Source organism: Esox lucius, chromosome 1, assembly GCF_011004845.1.
Source record: "Esox lucius isolate fEsoLuc1 chromosome 1, fEsoLuc1.pri, whole genome shotgun sequence".
Classification (NCBI taxonomy): domain Eukaryota; kingdom Metazoa; phylum Chordata; class Actinopteri; order Esociformes; family Esocidae; genus Esox; species Esox lucius.
In genome coordinates, this window is record NC_047569.1 from 35,894,805 (window position 1) to 35,906,403 (window position 11,599).

Sequence of the window (11,599 nt, forward strand, 5' to 3'; positions counted from 1 at the left end):
GCAGCTATAAAACCATACATGATTATGAATGTCAATACAATTTGTGAAAAAGATTATGGAGAAATTATTTGCTCATCATCGTGCTGCTTTTCAGGGTAGCAGGACAGCTATTTGGTGTTTCTTAAAATAAACAGATCATAAACCACTTTGAGACAAACCAGCTTTTATTGTTGCAATAACAAAAAGTATGCATGTAACAAGAAAATGCAGGGGAGTGTTCACATTTGGATTGAAAAACAAATAGTATAGTATAATAGTATAATATAGTACAAACATTGAAAGGAAAGGTAATACATTGCTCCAACAAAATGTAATCTCAGCAAACTTTGTCCATCTAGAAACAAATGAAAATATATGCTCTTTATTCATATTCTGACATTGAAATAATTTATTTTAGTGAGCCATCTGATATCTTTAATATGTACAATATTCTTTCATACAGGTAGTATTGAATTGAGGCATGTGCTAAATCTGATGCATAAAAAAAATAACAAATATATAAATATATAATGTACTCAAATTTCATAATTTAAGTTCTGGTTGGTTTGGAGAACATGAAGTAAACCAATGCCATATTTAGCAAGAAAGCTACAAATGGATTTAGCCACACAAAAACAGACTTTGGCATTCAGGTGAAGAAATTTAGAATAAAGTTATGAATGGAAACTATGGAATAGAAACTAGTCATTTATTTGGATCGTGCAATTATTATCTCCAATAATTTGAAGAACCAATATAACGGCCCAATCAATCAAGCCAACCCCCACCAATCACCATTACAAAAGTCTAAATAGTAACAACACACTGGCACTTGTTGTTTATTGGTTGCAATTTGTTGTGTCACACTTGGCCTAGTTAATACAGTGTCTCACACCAGGCCTAGTTATTACAGTGAGAGGGTATTGGACAATACTTCCTTTCTGGATTGTCATTAGTGCTTACCAATAAGTGTTAAGACTAGGAAATGAAAGAAGCTGTAACCCTTAGATGGGAAGGCAGTAGTGCCATCTGCGTTACATACATGTGCAAAGTCTTAACTTACAATACCTGGCCTTTGGGTACAGTTTAGCAACTGTACATATTTGAAGCAGCATGCAACATGTGAGAGGTACTGTTGATGCACACAAACCCATCAGGAACAACATAACCAGCGGTATGTGCAGAAGAAGCCAGAAAATGAATTCTTTTTTTTAAAGAAACTCCTCGACAAGAGCATTTGTTACTTTTTTAAGCTCCTCCTCTACAGCTGTCACTGCATTACAACATCCCTACTCACAGTTGGCCCATAGCATTCAGGTTGTACCAGAAGTTGAGTGCCACAGGAACACTAAGAGAAAAGTCAAGCTGAATCTTCAGTTTCAGTAAGAATTTTCTGAGTGAAATGAGAAGAAAGTTTTCGAATCTACCAGATCCGTTTAAATGGACCTATATTTAATTGTTCCCTGGCAAAATGCTGTGTGCCTGACTGGAAATTATTTCTAAATTCAAAATCTCCCGTTATTCCAGTTATTTTATTGATATGCTGTAGTCAAAATCACACCACAATATTCTGTTGGTTCACGGTTTTCTCCATCTTTTCTCTAACAGGTATGGAGGAAAAGAACAGAAGACCAATATGATTATAGTGGATGTGAAAATGTTGTCTGGCTTTTCCCCTGTCCCACAATCCTTGAAGGATGTCAGTTTTTGTAATATGCCCTAACTTTGCATTTCACATGTAAATTAAATACAGAGCTCAGTTTCTGTGTTCAAAATAGGAATAATCTGTGAATGTCTTGTCTTCACAGGTGAAGGATTCCCTTCTGGTAGAACGTGTCAATACCAAAGATGACCATGATTTAATGTACTTGAAAGGGGTGAGACAAACCTACCCATTACAACTACTTTTATAATTTTTATGTCTTCGTTTTGGTAGATTGTGGTGATTTTTCAAAACTCTGTGCAGATATCTAAACTGATCACACTTGTAGCACAGCAAGTCTTCCATTCAAACAACTGATCAAACAACCGATACTTTCATTTGGTTTGCAAACATCTTTCACTAGAAGATATTTGATTCAACTGATGTGTTGTGAAATATGATGAGTACATTAGTTAAGTAATGAAAACATGAAATTGCACAATTCTCTCATTTAAGTCACTGTAACAACAAGTTAGTCCTAGAACAAACAACGTAAGACTCTTTTTTAAAAATGACTCTTTGAAGGTAATCCTTTACAGTATATTACACCATTTTCATATTAATTAGGCAAAACACTTACTAAACACAGCCCATCAAAATTGAATGAAGTAATTTCCAATATTTCTGTTTACGATTTAAACGTTTAGCACAAACAACACAAATTTGTGTCGGTTCTGATTTTGGTGTTAGGCAATGAATGCTGGAAAGATCTTTTGGTATGGCAAATCCAGACATTGGTCAGCAGGGATATCATGACCTCACCTCCATGATGATTCCAAAGCAGGGTTGGGGAAAGGAGTTTATGAGGGCAGGTAAAGGGTCAGGAATAGGGGGTTGACCTGAGACCATTCCTGAACCACCTCTAAATGGTGAACCTAAAATGTCATCCCACACAATTTCATTGAGGAACTCCATGAGGTGTGTAGCCCAACCATTGTAGGCCCCATAAAGAGGCTTACGTCGTAACACCACATTTTGGATGTGGTTGCACACACGTTGTCCAGGCACTTGGACAGTTGCTCATTGACCAACAATATTGCGCCCACAACGCCAAGTTTTGGCCGGGTAGAAGCCAGCTTCATCAACAAAAATGTATTTGTCATGGTTTGTAGAAGCTCAGTTTGGAGTTTTGACCCTGTCCAGGGGCTCTCTGATTTCTTCTTCTGCCTTGCTATCTATCCTGCTCCTTGTTGAAAGACACCGTCTTATATGGTTACCATTTATGGTTACTACTATGTGAAATAAATTAGCAATACAATTATGGATGGCAATCATGTCATATACACTGCTCAAAGAAAGTGAGGAGATCATCACAGTGTAACACCAAATAAATTAAACAGAACTGGAAGTGACAACAGATGCACTGGAGTGGCAACAACAAGACAACTCCCAAAAAGGGAATGGTTTTGCTGGTGGTGGCCACAGACAATTGCTCTCTCCTTATCTTTTCTGACTGATTCTTTTCTAATTTAGCGTTTTGCTAGTGTCCTTGTCACTACTGGTAGCACGAGGCGGTACCAGCAGCCAATTCAGGTTTGCACAGGCAGTGCAGCTCTTTCCGGATGACACATCCATACGTGCCGTCGCAAGACGGTTTGCTGTACTGGTATCTGCTCCTTTGTGAGAGGAGGAACAGGAGGAGCACAGAACCCTATTAAATGACCTCCAGCAGGCTACTGGTTTGCATGTTTCTGACCAAACTATCAGAAACAGACTCCATAAGGGTGGCATGAGGGCCTGACATCCTGTCGTGGGACCTGTGTTCACAGCCCAGCACCTTGCAGCTCGATTGGCATTCGCCAGAGAACACCAGAATTGGCAGGTCCACCATTGGTGTCCCATTCTCTTCACAGATGAGAGTAGGTTCACGCTAAGCATGTCACAGCATTGAAAGAGTCTGGAGACACTGTGTTGATCATTATGCTGCCTGCAACAACATTCCAGCATGACCGGTTTAGTGGTGGGTCAGTGATGGTCTGGGGAGGCATATCCTTGGAGGGTCACACAGATCTTCTGGTCCTAGCCAACCACTGTGAAACCCTCAGACCCATTGTCAGACCTAACGCTGGTGCAGTGGGCCCTGGTGCAGGACAATGCCCGGCCTCATGTGGCCAGAGTGTGTAGGCAGTTCCTGGATGACAAAGGCATTGATGCTATTGACTAGCCCTCACGTTCCCCAGACCTGAATCCAATTGAGAACCCCTGGGACTCTATGTATCGGTGCATCTGAGACCACCAAGTTGTGCTCCAGACTGGTGGCGTCGGAGCTCACAGATGCCCTGTTCCAGGTCTGGGAGGGGATTCCTCAGGACACCATCCGCTGTCTCATCAGGAGCATGCCCAGACGTTGTCGGGAGTGCATACAGGCACATGGGGGCAATACACACTACTGAGTCACATTATAAGTTGCCTTGATGAAATACCTGCAAGTTGGAACAGCCTGTGATATCAATTGTTCAATTAGATTTTCGGTGTGAGTTTGAATTCAACCCTCAGTCGGTTGGTGATTTTGGTTTCAATTGACCATTTGGTTCTCAATGTATTAAACAATGTACATTGTATTAAACAATGTACAGTAAAGATTTTGATCTTCAATATTATTTTGTTCATCGAGACCAAATGTGTCTTTATTATTACAGTTCAGTACATTTCTTGGCCACTCTGAAAATGTAATATTTAAGTTGTTGTTCTGTAATTCATTTGAAAAAGCACTATTCAATCTTGCAGTATATACAAAGAAACATTTATACAATGAAAACAATAATACAATAAAAAGTAACACATTTTGAATGCAAGACTGAAGCAATTTGCCTCATCAGACTGTAGTGTAATATTGTCAAGCAAATTCTTCCACGTTTTTGCCATATTATCTCTTCTTTTGACTTTGGATGCTTTAGGTGACTCATGAGTGATCCATCTGAAGTCTTCTGCTCCAGTAGGTCTTAATTGTTTTTGCTGCGTGTTTGGGGTCATTATTATGCCCCCAAAGAGTTAAGATAACTTTTTGCCAATCAGTTGATTTCCCAAAGGTACAGTATCACATGATGTATTCAAATCTGTTTCTTTCTTTCAGCATTCATAAATCTATAGTTTTTGGCCACCATGTTTCACAGGAGGCTGCAGACGGGCATCACTTTACTTCTCTTTTCTTCTGATATGCTGGGTGTGTTTGTGAACAAAAACATCTAATTTGGACATCTAATTTGTCCTTTCGGCTACTTGTTGTCAATCTGTGCTTTCACGTTTTTTGAAATCTCTTTACTTCTTGCTTTTTCGCAAGAATAGTTTATTTGCTGCAACGTGGCCATTTCTTTAAAACGTCTAACTGTTGGAGGTTGTATTTTGGTGCCAGATGACACTGCCAGATGCTGAATAAGCACTTCCCTGGATTTCCCTTCTGTCCCTCAAGGTTCTTTAAGTTGTGTTCATCAGATGCATAAAGATTTTGGGGTTTTCTCCTGGGTTTTCTGTCTTCCATTTTAACCGGTTCTTCAGATAGTGTTCTTTCTTCAGATATATTTCATCATCACATCTTCTAGCCATCTCACAAGATATAAATTGTGCAGTAAGCCCACAAGCAGTCTATGGAGGAAAAGGTCTACTTTAATTTATGTGACTGACATTAATCACAAAAAATTAGTCACAATGAATTGGGGTTTCCCAATTTAGGATGTTTATTTTGACCAAACAGTCGTTTTCCACCTATATAATTTTGATTTCACAGAGTTCTTTCAAATCGTGTTAGTGGGGGAAGAACAATATAACGAAATGTTGCTAGAGTCGTGCTAACTCGACCCTTTTCTCCCTGAGTGAGAGAGTTTCATGCATAGAGAGACAGTCCAACAATTACTTCAAGCAATTTATTGAACTACTTGGTATTTGTCATTATTCCTCATTAAACAATTTCATTGCACTGTATACATACAATACTTTTGATAATAAGTATCTGAATCCTGTCTCATATTTGTTTTGTCTCTATTTGCCAACTGCAGGCAAAGCACCCTCTGTGCTGTCAGGCATCTCATGATCAGAACCACCAGGACAGCAACACCAAGATGCTTTCTTGCTCGATGGTAAAGTGACTCCCGAGCTTGTGAGCCTCCTCCTGTGTGTGTGAAATTAACCATACACTTCTCATGGTACATTTTGGTAATCCTTTTTTTCAGTCCCCAAAATGACAAAATGTAACAGCTATATTGCATCAGGATTGAATTATTAAACATGCTGTAATATATTATTGGATTGGTATTTAGTTTAACACTGTCCACCTACCCTTACCACAATCATTCCAGTGGAATCTAGACGGCCCTGTTCCCTGTTTTATATGGATCTGTCCACAGGCCGATGAGTATCTATCCTCAGGCGGAAAGTGCTGACTGCACGCAAAGGTGCTCCCACGAAGAATCCTAAAACTTGGTCCCTCATCTCTCCTGATTGCCCTCATCCAACGGGCACGTATTTCTCAAAGAACAGGGAAATCGTGGAAACTCAGATATGGGAATTTAGGTTTGTTATTTGTCAGCCCTCCCCTGGTCAATCGTCAGCCCTCCCCTGGTCAGTCGTCAGTCCTCCCCTTGTCAATTGTCCGTCCTCCCCTTGTCAATCATATGACTAGGGGAGGAATGACGATTGACAAGGGGAGGACTGACGATTGACAAGGGGAGGATTAAAGCTTAATCGGGGTGATGTTTGAAACTTGACCCAGGGAGCTTAATCGGGGAGAGCGGAAACTTGACCCAGGGAGGGGTGACGTTTGACCGGGGGAGGGGTGATGACTGAGTAGGAGGAAGAACGGAGTTTCTTGGGGAGGAATGATAATGTTCCTAATATGGATGCTGTACATAATACACAGATGATGAATGGACCGACTAGAAGGTTGGACGGCAGCTAAAGGGGGGAGATGGTGAACACGTTAATCCCCAATCCTTGCCCAGAATATCCAGAGGCAATGTGTACTTTGTGTATTATATTATAGCAGTCGGACGTATTACTTACTATCTGTCTTGTCTCCACGGGCTGAACTGGGTAACTTAATGGAATTGCGGTTGCCTTTAGACGTGGGTGTTATGCACCCCAAGACTAAAATAACAAAGCATCACCCTCCCCCATTTCCCTCCGTGTCTCATTCATGTTAAATTCAGATTTCTCCCTAAAAATATGTGTTTTACGTTGAATTACACAACGTTCACATGAAGCGCTTGAATAACTTTTGTTATCTTCTCCAGAGGCATACAGCTAGGATCACAATACATTCACCCCCCCACTCCCCCACAATTTGAGTTTCGGGGCTATTCATGATCTGTGGCTGTAGCCCCAGACGCCCATGCCTAACGACGCCACTGTTTAACAGCGTCATAAAAACCTTTTTCAACCTTTTTCTGTTACAGTACCACCAAAATAATGTTGCTTTCGTCTGAGTACCCCCTAAGTACCCCCGCATGTACATTTTATTAGTAAGCCAATGTTGTCGTGGTGTTATCCTGTACCGTCTAACTTACAGTATGTCGTATGTGAAATGAGCAGCCAATGACAAATTGGGAGGATTGCATTATGTTGAGTTTTATTAACCAATGTACCCTTTATATTTCACAAAAACCTGGTGGTTGGATCAATGGTCATGTTGTGAAAGATGTTTACACACTGAAGGAAATCATACATTAGCCACAGTTGCACCACTAAAAACAAAAAAATAAAAGAAACTCGCTCCCTGGTACACAGACAATACTAGAGCACTCAAGCAAGCCTCCAGAAAATTGGAGCGAAAGTGGCGCTCCACCAAGTTGGAAGTATTCAGACTAGCCTGGATAGACAGTACACTACAATATCGAAAATCACTCACGTCTGCTCGATCAGCTTATTTCTCCAACCTGATTGAGGTGAACAAAAACAATCCAAAATTTCTCTTTGATACAGTTGCAAAGTTAACAAAAAAGCAAAGTTTAGCAAGTGAAGTGGGTCTTCATTTTAGTTGTAATGAATACATGAACTACTTTGATGAAAAGATCATCACCATTAGAAAACAAATAACTGACTCCTCCTTAAATAGTTATGGTCCTCAAAATCTCAGTTGTCCTAAAAATGTCCTGAACCTCCCTGACCATGTGTCAATGGGGACACTTGAATTTTCGATATACCGTATCGGTCTACACATTCACTACATTTGTAATGAGTTCTAAACCCACAAACTCTCAGCTAGACCCGATTCCAACAAAATTACTTAAGGAGCTATTTCCTGTGCTAGGTCAGCCAATGTTGAACATAATAAATTGCTCCCTTTCCTCCGGATGTGTACCAAACTCACTAAAAATTGCGGAAATTAAGCCTCTTCTAAAAAAATCTAATCTGGATCCCGACATATTAAACAATTATAGGCCAATATCGAACCTCCCGTTCCTCTCAAAAATCTTAGAAAAATGTGTTTCCCAACAACTGAATGCCTTCCTGAAGACAAATAACATTTATGAAATGCTCCAATCTGGTTTCAGATCCCATCATAGTACTGAGACTGCACTCGTGAAGGTAACAAATGACCTTCTAATGACCTCAGACAAAGCATCCGTCCTGTTGTTTCTTGATCTTAGTGCTGCTTTTGACACTATTGATCACTCCTTTCTTTTAGAGAGACCGGAAACCCATATTGGTCTACGTGGACTAGTGTTAAGAATTTTACGTGTACCAGAATTTCTGAAGAAGGACGAGGATCCGGTCCAAATGGAAATTTAGCACAAAGATTTATTAATATGAATTGATAAGTCAAAATACATGAAATACACTGCAGCGGTCAAATATTTGCTCAACCCTCGAGCTTCCACAAAATATTCGCCCCGAATAAAGATTGATCATTGGTTTTAATACTCCCGCCACAGGGGCGGTTACTTTTCACTCTCGTGAGTAAAACCCATCCTTATTGGCTCTTTGTTGGCATGGTGACATGTTGGACGAATCTCTTGGTTTTCGCCATCCTATGAGGAAGGACATGCTCTCACTCTCGGTCATAGATCAACAGGTTCTTTGCATACAGGTGTGAAATCTTAACCAGGTTACAGTAATTTACATTCTATTGTCCTAACCTAGACTAGAACATCAGGGGGCTGGAGACAGAAGGTCTCTTTGTGCTGTATAGGAGGCAGTTTTATTTGTATGTTAATTGTGGGGTTTTAATCCTGTCTCTCTATCTGAGCCAGGTGTAAAGTCTGAGTGAGTGTGGCTGAGTGTAATGTAAACTTTTTATGGTTATTGTATTCAATCATATTTCCCTAACTTGGCTGCAGCATACAATTTAATAAAACAAAAACATAAGAATACATGGTTATTAAATCAGCATTATTTAAACTACATTTATCTCAACACTAGCCTGGTTCAAATCTTATTTATCTGAAAGATATCAGTTTGTTAGTGTGGATGGCATTTCCTCTGACAAGTCAAAGGTATGCTTTGCTGTTCCTCAAGACTCGGTTCTGGGCCCATTATTCTTCTCACTATATATGCTCCCTCTGGGTGATGTAATCTGAAATCACAATGTACATTTTCACTGTTATGCTGATGACATACTTTTAAATTTCAAAGAAGCATTGAGAAGCCCCAAAATTAGCTACTTTGGAAGCATGCGTTTCAGATATTAGGAAGTGGATGGCAGAGAAATTCTTGCTCTTAAACTTAAGGAAAACAGAAATGCTCATTTTAGGACCCAAGAAACAAACAGCGTTGTTAGCAGATCTCACTGTGAACCTCGACGGCTGCATGGTCGTATCCCAAAAAACTGTAAAAAACCTTGGCGTTACCCTTGACCCTGACCTCTCCTTTGAAGAACAGAGAAAATATGTCTCAAGAGTTGCTTATTTTCATCTTCAAAACATTTCAAACATTTCAAAAACTGATGCCGAAAAATGTATCCATGCTTTTGTTACTTCTAGACTGTCACGTTTCAGAAAGGGAGATGGAAGCAGGCGCAGAATTATGAGGCATTACTTTTTAATAAACAAACAAAAGCCTGAGAACACAAAACGGAGTGCCGGGCACTACAAGATACCCAGAGGTTCAGGAGTTCAGGAGTTCAGGAGTACATACAACATGACACGCACAGATGCACAATGACCCACCGTGACAGGGAGAAAATGGCTGAACTAAATACACAGACTAACGAGAAGGTTACTAGATTACTGCAATGCTCTTCTTTCCGGTTACCCAGACAAATTGATAAATAAACTTCAATTAGTGCTGCACACGGCTGCTAGAATCCTAACTAGAACAAAAACATTCGAACACATTACTCCTGTCCTAGCGTCCTTACACTGGCTGCCTGTTAGGGTAGGGCTGATTTTAAGGTTTTACTGTTAAATCAATATAAATCAATACATGGACTTGCTCCTACTTACCTTGCTGAAATGATCCAGCCGTACATATCTACACGTAACCTAAGATGCAGGCCTTTTAATTGTACCTAGAATTTCTAAACAAACAGCCGGAGGCAGGACCTTTTCTCATAGAGCTCCACTACTGTGGAATGATCTGCCAATTAAGGTTAGAAATGCAAACTCAGTGCAAACTTTCAAGTGTCTACTAAAAACACATCTCTATAGCACGGTTTATAATTAGGTGTAGCCTGGCCTGGGGGCGTGATGGTGACCAGAAGGCTTGATACTGTCCACCCTAGCTGTTTTGCCAGGTGGGCTCTCGTCGCCACTGGGATGCCCTCCCTCCAATGCCTTTCGGGGGAAGAGTCACTGGCTTGTTGTTGTCACTCTGTTGCGCACTTGTGCAATTCGGCTGTACTCTGCTGGCAATACTCGGTCCTCATTCAGGGTGGTTGGGGTTGGTGGGTGTCCCATTGGTTGATGCCTGGCAATGTGGGTGGATTGATTTCCTGCCTGTTGGGCCCTGTCAGGGGCCTCCCCCAGATAGGGCCACAGTGTCGCCGGACCCCCCGTCTCAGTTCCAAGGTCTTACGCTGCTATACTATTGTGCTGGGGGATTGGGTCAGTTCTCCTACCCCACTAAGTTCTCCTTCTCCACTACAAATCGTTGTTGATATGAGGAATGCACTTTCTGACTTTTCCCAGTCTCCTACAGTTTTAAGGAGGACATGTGGTCCCTTAGGAGGACATGAGGTCCTGGTCCACACCTGCAGAGTACCTGGTTTGGGGGGCCCGTTGCTGTCCCTGTCCTTGTCCATCTGGTCATACTTCTGACCTAGTCTAAATTTAAATAGACTCTGGATTTAGTCCAGAGAAATGTTTTAATTATTTCAATTGGACTCTTAATATCTCACCCGGCACAGCCAGAAGAGGACTGGTCCCCCCTCTGAGCCTGGGTCCTCTCTAGGTTTCTTCCTAAAATTCGGCCTTCTTAGGGAGTTTTTCCTAGCCACTGAAATTCAACACTACTGTTGTTTGCTCCTTGGGGTTTAAGGCTGGGTGTCTCTGTAAAGCACTTTGTGACAACTGCTGATTGATTGATTGATTGAAAGAAATCATAATTCGTTGTTTTGAATGTAATATTAAAGTTGCAACTGTGATCAATTTAGAGTTTTGTATTTAGAGTTTTGGAAACTTACCACATACTATTGACAATAATACCAAAATGATTAAACAAGACTGTAAACACTTATGGAATGTTGCGCAAGCCAAAGGAAACAAGCAGTTAGACTCTGCACTAGTTTCAGCCCAGAGCAACTGACATATATAGTATTGATAGTAGCCCTCTGATAACAAGACCTGCCACTCTTTTCTGGGTCTACTGTAGCTTTGCTATGTCCTTCTTTGCAGGATGTAACCATCTATGAACAATATTCCAGATCAGGTAGAACTAGAGTCAACACGACATCCTTTTTGATCACCAACAAAGCCTGAATAGAATATGTAGTGTTTTAAATATATATTTTTGGGGAATATTTAGTTGCTGCAATATAAATATAATGGT